The sequence below is a fragment of the Canis lupus genome, chromosome 25 (genome assembly GCF_011100685.1).
Source record: "Canis lupus familiaris isolate Mischka breed German Shepherd chromosome 25, alternate assembly UU_Cfam_GSD_1.0, whole genome shotgun sequence".
Classification (NCBI taxonomy): Eukaryota; Metazoa; Chordata; class Mammalia; order Carnivora; family Canidae; genus Canis; species Canis lupus.
The window spans coordinates 26784672-26801406 of record NC_049246.1 but is presented as its reverse complement, the minus strand read 5'-3'; the positions used below and the strand labels follow the sequence as shown (position 1 = coordinate 26801406).

Below are 16735 nucleotides of genomic sequence, written 5' to 3'. Positions count from 1 at the left end.
TAAGGGAACCATTAAGCATAACATTAATTGTGGGTTTCTCATGGATGTCTTTTATTAGGTCAAAGAAGTTCCTTTATATATTTGTTGACTTTTTTTTTTTATCACAAGTACCTTCTTTAATACCCATAACCTATATAGCATCATCTAGCACACCCCACTCACTTCCCTCCATCCACTCTCAGTTCATTTTCTATCATTAAGAGTTACTTGTGGCTTGTTTCCCTCTCCTCTTTTTTTCTTTTCCCCCTTCCCATATGTTCCTCTGTTTTCTTAAATTCTGCATGAGTGAGATCACATGGTATTTGTCTTTCTCTGACTAACTTATTTCACTTAGCATAATACACTCTAGCTCCATCCACATTGTTGCAAATGTAAAGATTTCTTTTGTTTTTTGTTTTTTTTGATAGATGAGTTATAGTCCATTGTGTGTGTGTATGTGTGTGTATCATATCTTCTTTTTCCATTTTATCATTCAATGGGTATTTGGGCTTTCTCCATAGTTTAGCTATTTGTTGATAATTCTACTATGAACATCCAGGTGCATGTACCCCTTCAAATCTGTATTTTCGTATCCTTTGGGTATATACCTAGTAGCGCAATTGCTGGATTGTAGGGTAGTTCTATTTTTAACTTTTTGAGGAATCTCCATACTGTTTTCCAGAGTGCCTGCACCAGTTTACGTTCCTACCAACTGTGCAAAAGGATTCCTCTTTCTCCACACCCTTGCCAACACTTGCTGTTTCTTGTGTTGTTAATTTTAGCCATTCTGACGGGTTTGAGATGATATTTCACCATGGTTTAGATTTGTATTTCCCTGGTGATGAGTGATGTTGAGTATCATTTCATGTGTCTGTTAGCCATCTAGATATCTTCTTCGTAAAAGTGTCTATTCATGTCTTCTGCCCATTTTTTAACTGGATCATTTGTTTTTTGGGTGTTGAGTTTTATAAGTTCTTTATAGATTTTTGGATACTAACCCTTTATCAGATATGTCATTTGCAAATATCTTCTTCCATTCCACAGGCTACCTTTTAGTTTTGTTGACTGTTTCCTTCATTGGGCAGAAGATTTTTGTCTTGATAAAGTCTGAATAGTTTATTTTTGCTTTTGTTTCCCTTGCCTCTGGCGATGTGTCTAGTAACAAGGTGCTATGGCCAGTTTCAAAGAGGTTGCTGCCTGTGTTCTCCTCTAGGATTTTGATAGTTTCCTATCTCACATTTAGGTCTTTCATCCATCTTGAATTCATTTTTGTATATGGTGTGAGAAAGTGATCCAGTTTCATTCTTCTGTGTGTCACTGTCCAGTTTTCCCAACGCCATTGCTTGACAAGACTTTTTTAGACTTTTTCCATTGGATATTCTTTCCTGCTTTGTCTAAGATTAGTTGACCATACAGTTGTGGATCTATTTCTGGATTCTGTGTTCTGTTCCATTGATCTACATATCTGTTTTTGTGCCAGTACCATACTGTCTTGATGACTATAGCTTTGCAATATAGCTTGAAATCTGGAATCATGATGCCTCCAGTTCCTTTTCAGAATTGCTTTGGCTATTCAGGTTCAATACAAATTTTAGGATTGTTTGTTCTAGCTCTGTGAAAAATGCTGGTGGTGTTTTGATAGGAATTACTAGTGTTTTGTTTCTTTTTTTAATTAAGAAAGGGTGTTGGATTTTGTCAAAAGCTTTTCCTGCATCTATCAAGATAATTACGTGCATTTGTTTTTTTATTCTATTGAGACAGTGTGTTACATTAATTGTTCAGGCATTAAACTAACCTGTATTCCTGGGATAATACCTACTTGGTTGTGGTGTGTAATCCTTTTTATATACTGCTAGATTTGGTTTGCTAGCACTGTGTTGAGGATTTTTGCATCCATATTCATAAGAGATATTGGTCTATAGTTTTCTTGCAATGTCTTTGTTTCGTTTGGGTATCAGGTAATACTGGCCTCTAGAATGGCCTCAGGTAATACTAGAATGAGTTGAGAAATATCTTCTCTATTTTTTGAAAGTTTGTAAAGAATTGGTATCAAGTATTCCTTAAATGTTTGGTAGAATTGATCATTTGGGCCTGAGATCTTTTTGTAGGTAGTATTTTTATTACCAACTTAATGTCTTTATTTGATATAGGCCTATTTAAATTTTCTATTTTGCTTTGAGTTGTTTTCAGCTGTGTCTTTCTAGGAACTTGTCCATTTCATATAAGTTATCTATATATTGGCATACAATTGTTCATATAATTCCTTTATAATCCTTTTTATTTATGTAAGCTTGGTAGTAATGTCCCCTCTTTCAGTCTGATTCTAATAATTTGAGTCTACCATTATTTTTGGTTAATTTTTATGGATTTTTTTCATCTTTTAAAATAACCAACTTTTGGTTTCATCGATTTTCTCTATTGTTTTTGTACTCTCTATTTCACTAATTTCTGCTCTAATATCTATGATTTCCTTCATTCTGTTTGCTTTTAGTTTCTCTTTCTCTAGTGTCTTAGGATGGAAGGTTAAATTATTGATTATTGATTTGAAATCTTTTCTTTTTTCATGTAGACATTTACAGCTATAAATTTTCCTCTAGGCCCTGCCTTAGCTGTGTAAATTTTGGTATGTTGTATCTTCATTTTCATTCATCTTGAAATAGTTCTTTAATTTCCATTTTTATTTATACTTTGATCTATTGGTTATTTAGGATTGTGTTGTTTAGTTTCCATATATTTGTGAGTTTTCCAAATTACCTTCTGCTATTTATTTCTAATTTAGTTCCATTGTGGTCAGAGAACATACTTGTACTTATTTCAGTCATTTTTTAAATTTATTAATTTTTAGTGGTCTAACATATAGTCTATTTTGGAGAATATCCCACGTGCAATTGAGAAGAATGTACATTTTGCTGTTGTTGACAGTGTTCTACAGCAGATTCTATTTTTAAAGTCATTATGGAAAATTTCAAATGAATACAAAAGTAAAGACATCTAATGATGAATTCTTCATGTACTCACCACTCAGCTTCAACAATCTCATGGAAACTTTTAGGAGTTTTGGCAGGTAACACCTCAGTGCTTGTCAATTACTGCAACAACTTGGATTCTCTGGTCAGTGATGGCTCCCCAAGGTGAGAAGGTCAAGAGGTACACAGGTCTTTTGGCATACTGCCAAAATGTCCCCTGCTGAGAAGTTGAGGGGTAAGTTCTGAGTAGTGGGTGATCTCTGTTGGGCCTCCAAAAATATTAAAAACAAAGGAACAAAAGAACTGAGCCTTGTTAACATTTTATGGTATGTCTAATACACAGTCAAATAACGGATTCCCCGAGGATCTTGAAGGAAAGATTTTTAATGCAGAGCTAGGTTTTACATTAGATTGTTACATTAGGTTGTTTGCTGAAGTAATTGCTTGTAAAGTGTTATCTTGTCTAAACATTAGTAAAGACTTTATGGCCATATCTTAGCCCATCTTTGTAGAGTGTTGAGCAGATGCTCTGTAGTTTTGTTTGGGTGCTATCAGTTAGGTATGGATCACAGCAGGTCTCAATTACTGCTTGTAAAGCTGGCAGAACACTTTCTTATTCACTCTAAGGTCATACTTCTACCACCCCTTTTATTTCAATAAACAAATTACAATATTTATTTTGCCTTATTTTCTAACATCTTCAGTCTTTTGTGAAGGTTTCTATGGCTTCTTCTTTCTCTTGACTCCTGCTCAAGTGACTTGTTTTCTCATGTGTCTTTTTTTTTTTAAGATTTTATTTATTTATTAATGAGAAACACAGAGAGAGAGAGAAGCAGAGACACAGGAAGAGGGAGAAGCAGGCTCCATGCAGGAAACCCGACATGGGACTAGATCCTGGGTCTCCAGGATCAGGCCCTGGGCCAAAGGCGGCACCAAACCGCTGAGCCACCCAGGCTGCCCTCTCATGTGTCTTATAATTGATCATTGTGACATTGTGTTCCATGGAACCTGTGTGTAATAGTTCTTTGACTTGGATGTAAGGTGTAATCCTCAAGTCAATATTTACATTTGCTTTTGCAGGCACCTGATATATTAGCAATCCAGGATGTCTTTAAAGTAAATTATCAGTTTGGTGCTTCCAGGATTCTCAGACGGTATACATTCTGATCCTAAACCTGTATGAGGGTAAAATGCAAATTCTTAAACATATTTGTCTCCTTTTCACTCAGCGGAAAGGTCAAGAGAGACAGATTCCCTTAATATCTCAAGAGAAAAATGATGTTTTCCTCCTGGATTACCCAATTAGGTGTGACTTTCAGGGTCCCAGGTTTATAAACAAAGGTCTCCAGGTAGACTTTTCACCTGTGTGGTCATTAGACTTTGCCTCCCTTTCTCCTCAACCAAATTATTTATTTTTAAGATTTTTTATTTTTAAGATTTTACTCATTTATTCATGAGAGACACAGGGAGAGAGAGGCAGAGACAAAGGCAGAGGGATAAACAGGTTCCATGGAGGGAGCCCGATGTGGGACTCCATCCCAGGACCTCAGATCATGCCCTGAGCCAAAGGCAGGTGCTCAACCACTGAGCCACCCAGTCTTGTTTTTTTTTACACTTAGAATTTTATGTCAGAATTTATTTTGTGATCTGTTCAAGGTAGTGCTAGATTGCACTTTTGTAGACTCAAACAGCATTAAAGGAAAAGAACAATAGAAAATTTATGCCAAATGAGTATGTATTAGGAACTTTGATGAGCTCACCTTTAGGGACAAAATGATATACAAAAGCCAGTATCAGGTAATAGATTGCCTTCATACCCTTGGTTACTGTCTGCTACTCACCCTAGTCCTCATTCTTTTTGATACAAAAAGTTGAAACAATGGTTATTTTTTTTTATATTGCTTTGCTCACTGCATTTCCTCTGTTCTCATACACTAGCTTTTTCCTGATAAGCTGTCCTGTTGAGAAAAACTATTTGCTCTTCATTGTTTTACATCTGACTCCTCCAGGAAGCTGGGACCTAAATAAAAATGGACAATTAGGATGGTGGATAGATACAAAATTTTGGACTGAGTTTGGGTCCATATCAAAGTAATCTGAGGCTGCTGATAAAAGAGTAAGTATTAAATATTCAACCCCATCTCAATATGGAAACTTAGAATCCAGAATAAATCCCATTGCAATTAACTTTGAAGAACCATTCTAATTCTTTGATAATCAAATATGTACTAAATAAATAAGCCATTGACTGGAATGTAAAGGCGGTTTTGTTCTAGAGAGATTTAAATTACAATGCACAGCCTTTTTAGAAACAAGAGAATACTAAAATAAAGACTATTTTCTGTTAAAATGATAAAATATCCAACTTTGGATTCCTTCCTACCCTTTGTTTGGAATAGAAAAGTTTGCTTTCTCTCCTATTTGAGGACACTCTATTTTATTACAATCTAAATATTATAATTAAGTTATATCTCTGTGATAGAAGTTCTAATATTCTACTTTTACCTTTTCCTGCAGTGAAGCCTTTTCTTATTTTCTGCTTCTCTACTCAGAAGTTTCCCCTGTTTACTTATCTCCACTTGGCTGGTTTTGAGAGAGCATTTGTCATTGTGTTTCCAAGGTTGTAACTTATAGACATTCCAAGAATTACATACACCTGATAGTTTTTATAGTCACTATGACAACAAGTCTTTGCTCTCCCTCCGTGTCTCGTATCTGGGCTTGGCTGATCACCCCAGAATCAGAGCAACTTCAGAGATGTTATCTATAAGAAGATGGCTTCCCCACCCAGCTTTACTGAGTCATTAATGATAGATAACGTATGTAAGTTTAAGATGTACAATGTGATGACTTGATGCAAGTGTATTTGTGAAATGAGGACCACAGAAAGGTTAATTAACACCTCCTGGGGATGCATTTTTAAGGTCTTTGAGATCTAGCCTAGATGTTTTTCCTACAAAATCTTTTTACTTAAATTGTGCAGAACTACAATGAGGCCTCTAAATGTAAGTCAGTACTCTTATCTCAAGAATAAGCCTAGAGTGATGTTTGGCAATCATCTATGTCCTCCGAAGGTATTCCAAGAGTTTGGCAAGGATCTGACTTACTTCTGCCTATAGCCTGTCATCCAATAGCCCATGCGAATTCAGAAGCTGGACTTCTCATCTGTATCTGGAAAAGAAACGGAGAATGGCATCATGTTGGGACATTTTAATGGCCATCTCAGACATCTGAAAGACTGACAGGCTGTGACTGGTAGGATTCCTTTAGGGCCTTATAGTTCAATCTGATGCAGAGCAGGGATCACAAGTCTTAAAGCCAGATGGTCTTGTACACAAATCCTCATTCCTCCAGCAGCAGTGTGGTTTGCGGCAAGTCATTTTAACCTCTTTTGAGTCTCAGTTCCTTCATCTGGAAAACTGGAATTAATACTACTTCATAATATTGTTTTGAGGTTTGGGACATCTGGGTGGCTCAGCGGTTGAGCGTCTGCCTTTGGCTCAGGGCATGATCCCAGGGTCTAGGATCAAGTCCCAGATCAGGCTCCTTGAGGAGAGCCTGTTTCTCCCTCTGCCTATGTCTCTGCCTCTGTGTGTGTGTGTGTGTGTGTGTGTGTGTGTGTGTCATGAATAAATAAATAAAATCTTTAAAAATATATTGTTTTGAGGATTAAAAAATAATGTTTGTAATTGATAGCCCCCAAAATATCCAGCTTCTAATCCCTGGAACCTGTGAATGTTACCTTTTATGGCAAAAAACAAACAACTCCTCCCTCCAAAACACACACACAAAAAAAACACAAAGATTTTGCAGATGTGATTATTGGAGGAAGTCCTCGAGAGGATGTGTGACCCCATCAGCCGGACTCAGACAATTGGAGCCTCCTCACCTTCCCCCCTATGCTTGGAATATACATCCTGCCCTCATTTCCACAGTGAGAGCCATTTTCAAGCATACAGCCTGGAGAGAACAATGTGTTTTTGAGACCATCTGGATAGTATACATAATCAAACCCAATTAAGGTCTCTGTATAAACTTTTTCTAAGATTCTGGTAGGCAAGAATGGAGATATATCCATCTGGCCGATACCTGAGACAAGCCCAGTATGAAGCTCCCTTGCTTATTTTACCTGTCACCTACCAATCTGGAGGGGCTTGCCTCTTCCCTTTGTCTCTCCTAGCCCTCCATATATGGGGACAAATTTGCAAACCACCTGTAATCAAGTCAAAGATCTTAAGATGGGGAGATTCTCCTGAATTATGTGGGAAGGCTCTAAATTCAGTCATAAGTATCCATATAAGAGGGAGGCAGAGGGAGAGTTGACTACAGAAGAAGAAGGCAATGTGGCTACCGAAGCAAGATGCTTTGCAGATGGAGGCAGGAGCCACGAGCCAGAGAATGCAGCTCTAGAAGACTAAAAAAGGCACAGAAATAATTCTCCCCTAGAGCCTTTGGGAGAGTGTGACTCTGCCCACAAATACCTTGATTTTAGCTTAATGAAAATGATTTCAGACTTCTGACTTTCAGAATTGTAAGAGAGTAAATGTGTGTTTTAGACCGCTAAGTTTGTGGCAATATGTTACAGCATCCATCAAAAATATATACAGCATTAAAGGGCCTGGAAAGGAAATGTAGGAAATGTTCAATAACTATTATTGCTTCCTCACCTTCCCTGGTATACACACATGCCAGCTGATCTTTTTTTTTTTTTAACGATTTTATTTATTTATTCATGAGAGACAGAGAGAGAGGCAGAGAGAGAAGCAGGCTCCCTGTGGGGAGCCCCATGCAGGACTCAATCCCGGAATCCTGGGATCAGCCCTGAGCCCAAGGCAGATGCGCATCCACTGAGCCACCCAGTGTCCTCACGCTAGCTGCTCCTAGTTGAACACTCACTGTATCAAGGTGACAGCACTTGTAGCTTCAGATCACCTGGGGAGCTTGTGGAGCAAGCTTAAGTTTCCAGAGGTTCTGATTCTGTAGGTTTGGGGAAGAGCCTGGGAATCTGTACTTTCCTCTATGATGCGCCAACCCCTTGAAATTCTTTTTTTTTTTTTTTTAAGATTTTATTTATTCATGAAAGACACAAATAGAGAGGCAGAGACACAGGCAGAGGGAAAAGCAGGCTCCCTGCAGGAAGCCCGATATGGGACTCAATTCCAGGACCTGGGATCATGCCCTGAGCTGTAGGCAGACGCTCAACCACCGAGCCACCCAGGTGCCCCTTGAAATTGTGATATAAATGATTTGTACCTCACCCCATTTTGCCTATGGCCAAAAATGATCTGCAGTCACTGCCAAGTAAACACCAAGAGGAGGAAGACAAATAGGAGGGGGCTCGCAGGCAAAGGCAGTTTAAGAGCAAGCTGTAGAAATCTGTCTCCTGTGGGGGCATCTTCCTATATTCCAGACCTGTCTTTCTACAGGACCTGTACAGGACTCCTGGGTATGAGGCAGACTGTCAAAATGCCCTTTCCTGGAATATACAAAAATGGTCACAGGAAAAGCGTTGGTGATCCTCCTAAGAACAGATGGAATTACATTTCTCATAATCACAAACATAGTAAATGTACAAGAACGTCCTAGGAGTTAAAGAGAAGGTGCCCAGCAGAACTGCAAACAATGCCCTGTTTTCAACTTTATTAATACTTGAGATGTAGCAGGCTGTGTGCTAAGAACACAGCCTGTACTAGGTATTTTATGTACTTCAAGTAATTATATAATTTCATTTAATCTTCTTGACAGCTGCCAAGTTGGTTATTTTCATTGTATAGGTAGGAAAACTGAAGCTCAGAGAGGTTAAGTAAATTGCCTGAGGTCACACAGTTGATGAGTTCTTTTTGAATTAACTGCCTGGGGAAGAATTCTGGATGGCCACAGGGTACAACCTGACCCACACAGTAGCATTTCTTTGCCACTGGCAACTCTATCCCTGGGGTATATCCTCTGGTAAAGTAGCAGGGACCTAGAGGTCGAACCTCTGCTAAGTCCACAGTATTCCTGAGGTTCCTTCATAGATTTGCTTCTCCCCTGGTGGACAGACATGGAAGTTTGTGTCCAGGATAAGGTTACTGCCAGGGTGGGAAGCTGTAAGGACAAACTGATGAGCTATGGCTCAAACACAAGACAGAGAGGAGAGTCAGGGTCACATGGAGAACCATGATGGAGGCGTGAGGGATGCCAGAGTCATCTGGCGTTGTCGATTATTTCTTAATCTTTGGTGTTATGTGGTTTCTGTTTTTAAATAAAAAGATGATCTGTGTCAGTTTGCTTAGGGCTGCCATGACAAAATACCTGACTGAGTGGTTTAAGCAATGAAGTTTATTTTCTCATCATTCTGGAGGCTAGAAATCCAAGATCAAGGTGTCAGCAGGGTTGATTTCTCCTCCCGAGGCCTCTCCTTGGCTTGTAGATGGCCATCTTCTGCCTGTGTCCTCACATGGTCTTCCCTCAGAGTGTGTCTGCATCCTAATACCCTTTTCTTATAAACACATTAGTTACATGAGACTAGAGCCCACCCAATGACCTCATGTAACTTTAATTCTGTCTTTTTTTTGGCTTTATTTTTTAATATTTTATATAAATTCAATTTGCCAACATATAATATATCAGTGCTCATCCCATCAAGTGCCCTCCTTAATTCCCATCACCCAGTTACACCATTTCCCCTCTGCTACCCTTTGTTTCCCAAAATTAGGAGTTTCTCATGGTTTGTGTCCCTCTCTAATTTTTCCCCACTAAGTTTCCCTCCTTTCCTTTATGGTCCCTTTCACTATTTCTTATATTCCACATATGAGTGAAACCATATGCTAATTGTCTTTCTCCAATTGACTTATTTCACTTAGCATAATACTATCCAATTCCATCCACATTGAAGGAAATGGTAGATATTCATCTTTTCTGATGGCTGAGTACTGTTCATTGTATATATAAACCACATCTTCTTTATCCATTCATCTGTCCAAGGACACTGTGGCTTCTTCCACAGTTTGGCTGTTGTGGACATTGCTGCTATGAACATTGGGGTGCAGGTGTCCCATCGTTTCACTACATCTGTATCTTTGGGGTATATTTCTGTCTTAAAAGAAAGAATCTCCAAATAGTCACATTCTGAGGCCCTGGGGTTAGAACTGCAACATATGAATTTGGGGAGGACACAATGCAGCTCATGCCTGCCTTTGGTCCTATTCATGCTTCTTCCCTCCCCCATCAAAAGAAAAAAATAGTGATTACAGTATAGATCCTTCAGAGTTTGGCTTCATTAGATCCTCCACCATCATTTTCTTCATGGCAAAAATATGCTACCTTCTCTTTGGTACCTTAATGTCCCCTTTTCCTTCATAACTAAAGCAATGAGAAGATGCCACTTGGGTTGAAAGTACCATCGTTCCAACAACACATTCAGCTATAATAGAAACCTGAACATCATACTCATCTTATATTTTTATGGCACCTTACAGTTTACAGTTTTATGTCATAGATATCACCTGATGCTTAACATAATTTGGTTATGTGGGAATTGCTATCCTGATTTTGCAGGTATGACAAGAATGAAACTGACCATCCCATGCCTATATGACTAGTAGCATGTGTTAACATGATCTGCTGAGGCCTCCTTGGTAGTTGGATGTCAAGTAAAGGATATCAGGATTCCCTGTGACATTAAGTGGGAGAATAGTTGTCTTAATCCAAACAGAATCAATTTTCCTACCAATAACAGGGTTGGGTAATAATAGTGTTTTTCTTTTTCTCTTTCTTTCTTTCTTTCTTTCTTTCTTTCTTTCTTTCTTTCTTTCTTTCTTTCTTTCTTTCTTTCTTTCTTTCTTTCTTTCTTTCTTTCTTTCTTTCTTCTCTCTAGAAATGAACTCTCTAGGTTTTTTTAGACCCCAAAGGCATATAACTATCTCTGGCGGTGGGAGGGTGCACAAATAAATTATTGGCCTAAAAAAAATCCTTTGCAATTAGTAGTGCATCAGAACTCCCCTCATATTGCTTCCTCAACTTTTTAAAAAGATTTTATTCATTTATTTGAGAGAAAGACAGAGTGAGCAGTAGGAAGGGGAAGAGGGAGAGAGAAAGAGAAAGAGAGAGAGAGAGGGAGGGAGGGAGAGTGAGAGAGAGAGAGAGAGAGAGAGAGAGAGAGAGAGAAGCAGACTCCCTGTTGAGCAGGGAACAGAATGCAGGGCTTGATCCTAGGACCCTGGATCATGACCTGAGCCAAAGACAGACCTCAACCCACTGAGCCACTCAGGTGCCCCGGCTTCCCCAACTTTACCATCTGGACTTTTAGGACTGATGACAGACATGGTTACCTTTTCTTGATTGTTCTTTTATTTCGTTAACATTTGTTAACTGTCTTTTATGTGCCTAGTACTGTGAGGAGTTCTGAGAGGGGAGGAAGCACCAAAAGAAATAGGATTTAGACTTTTCATTCCAAAAGGCACATGGTCCAGTGAGAAACTAATATGACCAGCAATATCACAAAGAAAAGAAAGAAGCAAGTGAGTAAAGGAGTGTCAAGTGTGACATAAATATGTACCACATTCAATTCTCAGATTTAAAATTTGATGACACAAAGGATGAGGCCAATTAAAAAAGATATGTTTCCAGGGTGCCTGGGTGGCTCAGTCAGTTAAGCACCTGCCTTCAGCTCAGGTCATGATCCCAGGGTCCTGGGATTGAGCACCACATTGGGCTCCCTGCTCAGGGGGGACTCTGCTTCTCCCTCTGCCTCTGTTCCTCCACGAGCTTGTGCTCTCTTTCTCTCAAATAAATAAACAAAATCTTAAAAATATATTTGTTTCCTTGATAGTGATCACAAAAATTCTCTCCTTGGTCAGACTCTAGTCAGGTCCTCTGAGCTTTCTTGACCAGGCCTCAACCTTGGCCTATAAAAATTGCACAGATGATTTCATCCAACCCCCTTCCTCCCCTCACCCACACATTAAAGGTCTTGAATACTCACTAACTTGAATTCTAAAGACTCAAGTCAACATCCCCAGGATGCCCCTAGCCACTTTTAAGTGCCTGCCTGAAAAAACACAAAAGCTCAAAGCTACCAAAAGAATGTACTGTTTGTTCTACCCAACACCTGATGTTAGGCACCCAGCAGGCTCTGTAGAGCATTTGCTAGAAGGGGCTTATAATTGTAAATCCTTGCTCTGTCCCTTTGGATGTATATGTATCTCCTACAACTCAGGAGTGATTTTTCTCAAGGACCTGAAAGCCATTCCTTTGAAATGCAATCTTTGGGAAGGATAGGGCCCTATCTCCCAGTCTGTGGGAGGAGAGAGTCCTAAATTTGATAACTGCCACCTAACAGACAAAGCTGCCCTAATAGCATTTATACTGACCAAACATTGGTAATTTTTTATTTCCCTGACTCTGTGCAAGCCCCCAGCTATTTCTCCTCCTTATTCCCCCATTCTTCCTTTGAAATGCCCAGTCACCTCTGAACAAACTGAACTTGAGCTCCATTCACTCTGGACTCTTCCCGACTGCAATAGTGTATTACTGATTACAATCTGTCCTGACCATTTTAACTTGTGTCTGGCTTTTTTAAGTCTTTGACACTGATGATGACAGAATGTCCTCTTAAGTCTTAGGATAGGGGATGTTCTCAAATTGAAAGTCATGAAAAATAGATTTTCATTGCTCCTTAGAAATAAAATCCTGAGGGACACACACACACACACACACACACACACACACACACACACACACACTGAAACCATGGAGAAAAGTGAAAGTGAATCAAGGGACCAGAGACTTTTCACTAGGGAGGGCTTGATTAAAAATGCAGCAGAAGGGGTGCCTGTGTGGCTCAGTCTGCCTTCAGCTCAGGTCATGATCTCATTCTTTCCCTGCCCCCTAGCCATTCTATCTCAAAAAAATAAAAACTTAACTAGACTTAATAAATGATGGGGAAGGAAGCATTGGCTATAGAAAGATCTCTCGCCAGAAAGTTACAAGGAAATGGGTTTTACCTCCCAGTCTGCCACTCACCAGCCATTTGATTTTAGAGAAGTTTTTTTGCATCTCTGAGCTTCAGTTTCCTCATCTGTAAAATGAGAGGATTGGATTAGATGATTCCATTTCATTCAGATGTATCTGTCAAATATTTATTATATACTCATCACTGTGCTCAACTCTAGGGTTACAAAGATCAGTAGGGCCCAGGCCTTGTCTTCATGCAGGTGAGGGAGTGGACGATAAAGTGTCATAGAAGCTATTGATCAGTGCATGGGGCCTAAGCATGGGAGGAAGTGAATTTAAAAAGGCTAGTAGGGACTCAGAGGCTACCCCAGCAGGGCAGGATTAGTGTACATTAAGGTTAGGAAAAGGGATCGTGGTCAGAAGGGGGAATTACAGAATTTCAAAATTTCAGGTGTAGAGAAATTCTGGCTGGTGATAAGATTACATTGCATGGACATTAAATTTTGAATGTATGATTTAGCGACTCTTATTTGAACTCCTACCAGTAACCCTTTATGATAAAACAATACAGTTCACAGCAGTGGTCACTGGTGCCCAGTCTTTCGGTGGTCTTTGATGATCTCTCAGAATCTAAACTTCCTTAGAAGGATCTGCAGTTATGCTTCTTTGTGTAAGGGCTGTATTAACATTGGATTGCCCATCCAGGCCAACTCTAGACTATGTATGATGCTAAATCACAGCTCCAGTCTACCATTGTGTTTAGCTGCCAGAATTTGCAGATAATCATCATGTTGCAGCGGGTCTTTTTAATTTTGATTCTTTCAATCCTAGTTTTTTTTTTTAATTATTTGTTTATTTGAGAGAGAGAGAAAGAGAGAGATAGAGAGAGAGAGCGAGTGCACACAAGAGCAGGGGGAAGGAGAAGCAGACTCCCTCCTGAGCAGGGAGCCTAAGGCAGGGCTCAATTCCAGGACCCTGGGATCATGACCTGATCCAAAGGCAGATTCTTGATGGACTGAGCCACCCATGCGCCCCTCAATCCTAATTTTGAAAAAAATGTCTAAATATAGAAATTTTGAAAGATTGGTGAACTCCACATCCTTAAACCCTTCACCCAAGTTAACCAATTATCAATAATTTGCCACATTTTCATGCTGTGTGTTCTCTATGTATGTGTGTGTTCTATGTGTGTATATACATACACACATACATATATAATCAATATATATTTTTCTGAAACATTTGAAAGCTGCAGACATTGTGACACTACATCTTTAAGTCTTTCAGCACGCGTCTTTCAAGAAAAAAAGCAGTTTCCTCTTACATAACCACATTATTATTATCTGATTGAAAAAATTAACATTAACTCAATATCATCCAGTATAAAAACCACGTTCACACTTCTCCCAAAAATCTTTTGTGTTTTTTTTTTTTCGATCAGGGATTTAATCAAGTTTCTTGCCTTGTGTTTGGTTATTCTAACCCTTTGCTTCTTCAAATCTGCAATGGTCCTCTTCCCTTTTGCTTTTGTTTTGGTTTTCCATGGCACTGAATTTGTAGTGGAGTCCAAGCCAATTGCCTTGTAGAATGTCTCATTCTATGAATGTGTCTAATGGTTTCCTCATGCTTAGATTTGAGGTAAGAGTGTCTCGATAATGCATATCCCAGGTGATGTTGTGTACTTGTTATTGACTTATATCAGGAGGCACTGATGATCACTTGGTTATAGTGATGATCACCAGATCCTCCATTGTAAAGATATGTTTTTTCTTTTTGTAATTCATCATCTGTGGGGTGACACTTGTGGATCTGTACTCTTCAAGTGGTCATTTCTGAAAGAAAAGGAGGGGGAGTGAGAAGAGCAGAATAGAAAGGGAAAGGAAAGGACAGTGGAGGAAAGTCAAAGGAAGAAAAGTAAGGGAAGACACAGGAGGAGAAATTGGAACAGTTGTCTTAGTCTACTGAACAAATTAAAGGATTGAAAACAAAACTATTATGTCACATTTCAAATTATAAGTAAAGCTTCCAATAAATAGTGTGGGGAGGGAAAAAATGGAAGCTGGGAAGCTGTGAATAAAAGAGCTGAGGGCAGACTGAGGTTGCTTCCCTAACTTGTTGGATGCTGATCCTGACTTAGGTTCAGTGACAATAAAATAAACTCCAACAGTAATCACTGAATTAGCATTGTTGACATTCCCACCTAGTAAATTTTCCTACTTCTTAATTATGCTTTTATTTTAGATGTGACTCTTTATTTTAATTATATCCAATTATATGTAATTGCATATTCGTAGTTCATTTCATTATGGCTATGAGCAGAGAAGCACTTTGCCAAAAAGAGTGTGTTGACTTTCTGAATATTCCCTTTATTTCTCTTTCCAACTACCAGTGTGTGCAGAGGTGGTTGAGTTCATATGTATATGTCTCCCACTATCAAATGCATCTCTGGGGCACACATTCTTTGACATTGCTGCTATTGAGAGGTAGGATCTATATACTCTCCCCTTGAAACTGAGTGGGTTTTTGCAACTGTTTAAAATCAAGAGAGTGCAGTAGAGGCAACATTATGTGACATCTGAGTGTAGATCATAAAAGTTGATGTAGCCTCAGCTTTGCCCTTGGGAATATTCACTCTTGACACTACTAGCTGCTTTGTATGCAACCTGACTGCCCTGAGCCCACCCTACTAGCAGGAATATCAAATTAACTCCCATGGAAACCATAGGAGAGACCCCGAGATTGCAGAGAGGGATACCTAAGCAGTCCTCAGATGCTTCAGCCTCTCCCCCTCCTACTACTCCAGCTCTTGCTACCAGCTGTTGGATGTTGTTTTAAGCAATTATGCTTGAGCTGATTTATTTTTTATTTTATTTTGTTTATTTATTTGAGGGGGGGGGAGAGAGAGAGAGAGAGAGAGAGAGAAGCAGGCTCCTCACCAAGCAGGGAACCTGACACAGGGCTCAATCTCAGGACCCCAAGATCATGACCTGAGCTGAATGCAAACACTTAACTGACTGAGCCACCCAGGTGCCCCTTGGGTTGATTTATTATATGCGCAATAGCCAACAGTCCCTAGCACCTTTATCTAGGTGCTAGGCTGCTGTCCTGATTGTTTTCAGAAACTAAAGTGGCTCAGGGAACCAGACACAGGGAATGTGGCTATTAGAATATATCTGAATACAGATCCATTGATTAAATCATTGTCACCAGAACTCCTTTTGTTGTGGTTGTGTCATGAAACTTTAGCCCTCTTTTGCTTACTTAGCAGCGGCTGTATTCTCCTAACACCACAGGTCAGAATCTGAACAGGCAAAAGCAGTGCAGACTAAGTCTAATTTGAATTAGTGTGATGGCAAGGGCTTGAATTTTGGACCCCACCAAACAACACTCCAAAGTGTTGCCTTAGGGTCTCTGCCTTTCTGCTTGGTTTTGCCATTGAAAGGACATCACCATGTGTTGAGCCTCACTTCTTCCTCTTAGCTGGGAACAATACCTCTCCTACCTATTTCACCAGGTCATTACGAGAGGTGTATGTGATAATGTATTGGAAAATATTTTGTGAATTGTAACATAGTGGCCAAGCATAAGTGATTATCTTCATATCTTCACTGCTGACAAATTATTCATCTGTTTTAATTTCCTCAGCTGCAAGGTGGAAATAACATAACATCACCTTCCTCCTACTCTCATCAGAATGCTGCTATAAACAACTGCAATAATATCTAAAATCAGTCAGATTGGGGTGGTGGGAGGAGAGGCCAGGGTGAAATATGTTCAGTAAAATGTGAGGTGTCTTTCAACAAACTGAGTGGCTACTGTGTTTAGACACTAAGCTGGATGCTGGGCATACTACA

General features: G+C 39.4%; 1 long non-coding RNA gene across 2 annotated transcripts; it reads left to right on the top strand.

Moving 5' to 3' along the window:
* Positions 1 to 3992: 3992 nt before the first annotated feature.
* LOC119865844 lies at positions 3993 to 16645 on the top strand. 2 transcript variants are annotated; one of them, XR_005378221.1, is made up of 4 exons: positions 3993 to 4130; positions 4884 to 5061; positions 6020 to 6200; positions 16527 to 16645. It is a non-coding gene; the product is annotated as an uncharacterized LOC119865844 (long non-coding RNA). The 2 variants fall into 2 exon arrangements; XR_005378222.1 differs by having other exon boundaries at positions 4013 to 4099.
* Positions 16646 to 16735: the final 90 nt, after the last annotated feature.